Source organism: Protobothrops mucrosquamatus, unplaced genomic scaffold, assembly GCF_001527695.2.
Source record: "Protobothrops mucrosquamatus isolate PMUCROS unplaced genomic scaffold, P.Mucros_1.0 scaffold_9, whole genome shotgun sequence".
Classification (NCBI taxonomy): Eukaryota; Metazoa; Chordata; class Lepidosauria; order Squamata; family Viperidae; genus Protobothrops; species Protobothrops mucrosquamatus.
This window is the reverse complement of record NW_015386085.1, coordinates 1,012,176-1,018,175: the sequence shown is the minus strand read 5'-3', so window position 1 is coordinate 1,018,175 and position 6,000 is coordinate 1,012,176. Positions and strand designations below refer to the sequence as shown.

The window sequence follows — 6,000 nt, the reverse complement described above, 5'->3', positions numbered from 1 at the left end:
GGTGTGGATTCAAACCACGTGGCCTTTTGTAATTGACTGTCATCTGTTAATGAGCAGATTTTTTAAGTGATATCCATTTTTTGGGTATGGCATCTAGTGTGCTGTTAACCACTGGGACCACCAAGGCCAATTTATTCCATAATCTTGTGATCTTATTCAATTCTTTGTCCAATTAATAGTAGTAGTAACAGTAGTAGTAATCTTCACAGTTAAAGACTGGTGGAAACTTAGTAATTCAAATTCTAACCAAGGATCTAATAATTAAGGTAGCATCTGAGGATAGAGGCTGTTCCAAACAGGGGAGTTTCTTGTAAAATTACAGTGATCAATCATATAAATTCAAAATTTCCAAATATAAAGGAATCCTTTTAGATGCTGCTCCAAGGGCTCAAAACATGATTGGTACAATCTTTTTCTTTTCCCACAAACATTCAATTGAGATCTGCAAGTACCAGTATTTTATATGTTTCTGCAATTGTTTTTTCCTAAATCCTAGCATCAGCCAATATAGCAACATTGATGACCCAGATTTTCTTCTTTTCAATGACTGTTACACAGTATTAGGCATGTTATGAACAAGGTGACTGTCTGTTTAGGTTTTAAAGTTTTGTAAGGTTTTAATCCACTCATTTTTCAAAACCTTCTGAACCTGATTGTCCCACTGATTTTGCTACATTCAAATCCAAACTTCTTGCAGAGTTTCCAATGAATAATTTTGGCAAGCTGGTGATTATGCCGCTTATAGTCAATTTGTGAAATTTTGCTGCTGCAAATGATCAGATGATAGGTTGTTTAATTCTTTTTGTAATGGTAATAAAAACAGTACAGCTATGAATTCTTTAAATTATTATTTTTTGAGCCAGCCCAATTTTTCTTTAGCCTCTCTAAAGTTGTAGACCTCCATCTGAAAAATATTTGCCATCCTTATCACAAAGTTTCTTTGATTCAGAGGGTGATTTTCTGTTTCTCTCCCTTATCCCAGCCTAATACTGCCTCAGAACCTTTGAGTCACATATAGTCTTTACTCTGAAATCATTTGAACCTTTCCTTCTAGAGTTTGGACTCAAGTTGTTTGTTTGGTGTGCTAGGTTCATAAGCTTTAGCTCAACCCTGAGGCTAACAACCTTGCTTCATGATTGCTTACAACCTTGCTTCATGGTTCTGTTATAATCTGCTAACCTACTCCACTATTCTTTGTTTCCTTCATTATTTCCTCTCTCTTTCTTAAAGTATTTCCTTACCTCATTTGACTAGTGCAGTGTTTCTCAACCTTAACAACTTTAAGATGAGTGGACTTCAACTTCAGCATCGTTGGCTGGGGAATTCTGGGAGCTGAAGTCCACTCATCTTAAAGTTGTTAAGGGTGAGAAACTCTGGCCTAGAGGGATCCATTTGTCCTATACATGCCAAACTTACCTCTTTCCTATCAAATGCCCATTAGGTTCAGCACTTTATCCCCTACATTAAACTGGTTTTCTGCATATGTACACATATATCAATTTATATCTCATCTGACAAATACAGAAAACTAAGAATATGCTGAACACTATACAGAAATGTTCTGAAAGGGAAAGATGGTTATGCAGGATATGAATATGTAATTGCCTACTACAGTTTTCAAATCTGTATCAGATAATAAGTAGCAACTGTCCATGGATGTTATTTGGTTTGACCACATGTACACCTTATAAAAGCTGTTTTTGTTTTGTTTTGTTTTAGTTTGTATAACATTGTATGATTTAGGACTACAGATCTTTAATATTAAAAATTAGTAAAGACCAGATTGCTAACACCTTGGTTGGAGTAAATATATATTTCTGTTCATGATGACCTAGTTAATCCTTATTTTTCTAAAGTTATGGAGATATCATATAAATATTCTCAGAAAATCAGCATATCTATGAATTATTATCCAAGGAACATGAAACAACCTTTTCTGTCATCTGTTGCAAGAAATATAGTATACTAACAAATTTGGTATGCTATTTAGGAAATGTGTCTGTGTGTGTTAGGTAAAAGCAAGACAATATACCTCTTAAGTTTTGAAAACCATATATGGTGTCCATGTATCTTACACAAAGGCATGAGTAGAAAATTGCATCATATGAAACATATATATCCAGGTTTTCCAGATGATCAGAGCTTAATAAAGAAAAAGTATTTTATTTATTTCTAGACTGATCTTCTGATTCAGAAAGACCTTAATGTGAAAAAATCTTATTCCTTCCTTCCAGAAGACAATATTAGAGGAAAAAACCCTTAAGAACATGATGATTTTAAAACCCAGAAGAAAAATTATGAGAAAGGGAACAGCGAAAATTATTTTGCACTACTTCAGAACCTGTTTACATAATAGCAAAATAGTAACAACAAAAAAGTGAAAATCTGGAAAGTTGTTTTTATTAGTTGTGGGTCCCTTAGCACTGATTTCTGGCACCAGGCTTCTCCATATCCTTGTTGAGAGGTCAGCAGATGTACAGACGGTGGAACCCATAATTCCATAGAGACCTGAAGAGTAGGCAGTTATCACTGACAAATGTTGCAAGTTGCTCCATGCCTCTAAAGAAACCTGTAATCATTGATGAGTTCCTAATTTTCCTTAATCCTTTCCACCCAAATGCTAAGCTTTCCTGCTCCTGAAGCACTTCTGTAAGGGGCTTTGCTGAAGCCTCTGATGCCTTGGATTTAATGAAGCTGGAATTATTCCCAGATAATGCAGCTACCTTCCTAGTGTATACCTCAGAGGATAGAGAGGAGAATTGGCAAGGTACTTTTATATGCTAATTAGGATGCAAACTGAAAGGATTGACTATTTAAAACTATTCAGCTTTACAAACAACAATACCAGTGTTTTATCTCTAGGTTCCATTGTAGGTCTGTGGTGATGCCATTATATCTGTAACTCCCACATAACCTTTCTCCCCTTTCTTCCCTGTGCTTCCCACATGTGGAAAAGTAACTATTTGTGAATAGAACTCCTGATGCTGTTTTCTCTGCAATACATTAGTTTCCCCAAATAAATCAAATATTTTTTTCACATTCATATTCTTTCAGCTTATTATTCTTTTATTTGCTTTATGAATTAATGCCGGAGAGCCACCTGAATTTGTTATATGTCGCAGCCTTCAGCAATGTAAAAGAATATATATTTTCATATTTGGTTCCAATATGCTTATGAAAATCCATATATCCCTTTCTTTTCTATATTGCATGAGAATTTGTGTAATTTCTGTAGCTTGGGGATTGTATTGTGGGTCATCACACTTATAGAATATTGGTTATGTAATTTATATGAAAGGATATAAGGGTTAATGTAAATAATGCTTCTCTTATTCTACCTATATCACTGATATTGCCTTTACCTTCTCTGCACTGTAAACTGTCCACCAACTTATTCCCAGAAAGAATTCCTGGCTTCCATCATAAACATCCTCAGGTACTTCATATGCATTAGAAAAGAGAACTAGAATATCAAGTATCACTAAATTAAATTTGTCTATATAGTCTTGCAAAAATATTATAGATATATCAGTATAATTCAGCTTGCTTGTTTACAAGCAAGAAATGAATCCAAATTTTATTCAAATTCCATCAAACTTTTCTATAATCCGCTGATTTGATATAGAAATGTTGAGAACAGTTGTGCATCTATACTGACTCTTAAAGGAGATGCATTCATTGGAATACAAACTGTTCCATATGTTACCACCCATTTTATTTCTTTGTATTTGATATTACCTTACAGTATTTTATCTCACTCTATTTTATCCATTCTATTTTATTTTACTCCATTTTATCTTATTTTATTGTGGTTGATATTCATTGATGTGTAGATGTCTTCCTTCTTGAAAAATATTATATTAACATATATTATTTATATAATAATTATTATTCCTTCTTAGCATTGCTATTAATATTATTTATCCCATTATCAATTAGTAAAACATGCCATGGATATCATATATTGAAGCTCAATAAGCTTTCTCATCTCCTATATAAGGATATCCTGAAACTACATGGAAAATTACAATTAGAAACTGAAGTATTATCTTATATAGTCAACATTTATAGCAATGACAGTGCCATGGATTTTCAGTTAAGTAAGCATACATCATTTGTTGTAAACAAAGGAAAACCAGTCAAAAGTTTTGGAACTGAAATGCCAGATGGAAGCAAATTGAGAAGCCTTGTAGTAGAAAATAGTAACAAATACTGTATCTGAACATCTTACAAGCAAATAACATTAGACATGTGGAAGTCAAAGCCAGTGTAACCAAGAGAAACATAAGAAAAATAAGAAGAGTCTTAAAATCCTAAAAAGTTTAACAATGGAAATATTATTAAAGCCATCAACACCTGAATTATTTCAATTCTTCAATAGGAATTGAAGATAATATAGATATAAGCTAAACTAGAAGCATTCAGTTGAAAGTCTGAAACTATCACCATCAACCATATACCACACCCATGTGCTGAAATTGACAGCATGTAAGGATGATGCTATCAGTATACAATGATAAAGAACTTCATTGCACTTAACATCTTCTTAAAGTATTAATAGCTGAGTGTGGTGTTTCATGTGCATTTGAAGCAAGAAACTTCAAAAGATTATAAGAAAGAGAGAAACATATTTTAAATGGTTTTCAAAATACATTTATGCTAATTGCACAATGAATATTCTGTCTAGGCAGGATTTTTTAAATATTTTTTGAAGCATTTACTTTCCACCTTAAAATACTTCAAGGCGTTGTCTTATAGGTCAAACTCTTGTATTCATCTGAATGATATTGCTTATCTCAACAATTTGAGTTCAGGTTGGATTGAATATACAGTATATATGTAGGAATTTAATTTTACATCAGGTGACCTGCTTATTTTAATTTTCAAAGAGGAATAATTGAGTGGATTATAAAAAGGGGACAGGACCTGCTTGAAGAATTAAATACATCAGAATTGATGTTCATGTAATGCTTAAGTCTCAGATGCCACATTGAACAATACATTGTAAGAAAAAACATTATAGCAACAAAGAGGCTAAAATGAACCTGTTTAAAATGTGATGAATCAAACCCAGTAAGTATTAGAAACTTACAAGAAAATATATTTAAATGAATTCAGCTACTTTAAGGCAGAGAGATTTCATAGTGACTGTGTTTTCCCATTATTACTATTCCACCTTGGGTACAAAACTTTTAAATGAAAAAAGATCCTCCAATAGCATATGCCTTTTAGTTTGTGGGATATGGACAGCAGTATTTTGACTTGCAAGATAATCCTTTGATTAGACATCCTAGTTTGCACAGAATAATCAGAGTATGCTTGAGGCATAACTGGGCTTTGATTTGTATTGGTGATGTATGGAACATGTGCCTACATCACGGGTGTCATACTCAATTGCATCATGTGATGTATCATGACGTATCGTGACATTTTTTGCCTTTGTGGAGCCAGGGTGGCCGTGGCCTGTGCATGATGCATCCGCCAGTTTGACACCCCTGGTCTACATTGACTGTTAGTATTCTGACTGCTAACAGGAACTGATGCATGTGGCATGAGAATGATTAAGGGCAGCAATATAAACCATATTTTTCCTTTCTTGCTAAAATATTATATGAAAGCAGCAGTTGATCAAACAATTGGAGGCCAAGACCAACATAGTATTTACCACCCCAGTTGGTGATGATCATAATATATTCAAGACTGGAACTTGGAATGTAAGAGGAGTAAATGGCAATGTATGTGAATTAGCAAATGAAATGAAACTCTCTCTCTATAGTCCTCACCTATGTAAAAGACTTCCAAATATGGAAGTTTCAAACTTTTTTTATTTGTGTATATTTATAAAAAATGCTACTTGTTTTTCATTAAATCTATTACCCCAGAGTATTTTTTTTTCTTCAATATGAATTCCTTCTTGAAAAACATCCAAGCTTATGGTTACTATTGCATTGTGTGAGTATTCTAAATCAGAATGGTGCCCAGAGGATGATGGTTTCCATC

General features: G+C 33.4%; 1 protein-coding gene across 1 annotated transcript in view; it reads left to right on the top strand.

The window, feature by feature from the left end:
• The window catches only part of LOC107289643 (partitioning defective 3 homolog B), a 187,930-nt gene that overhangs the window by 157,499 nt on the left and 24,431 nt on the right, over window positions 1–6,000 (top strand). The window lies entirely within an intron of this gene.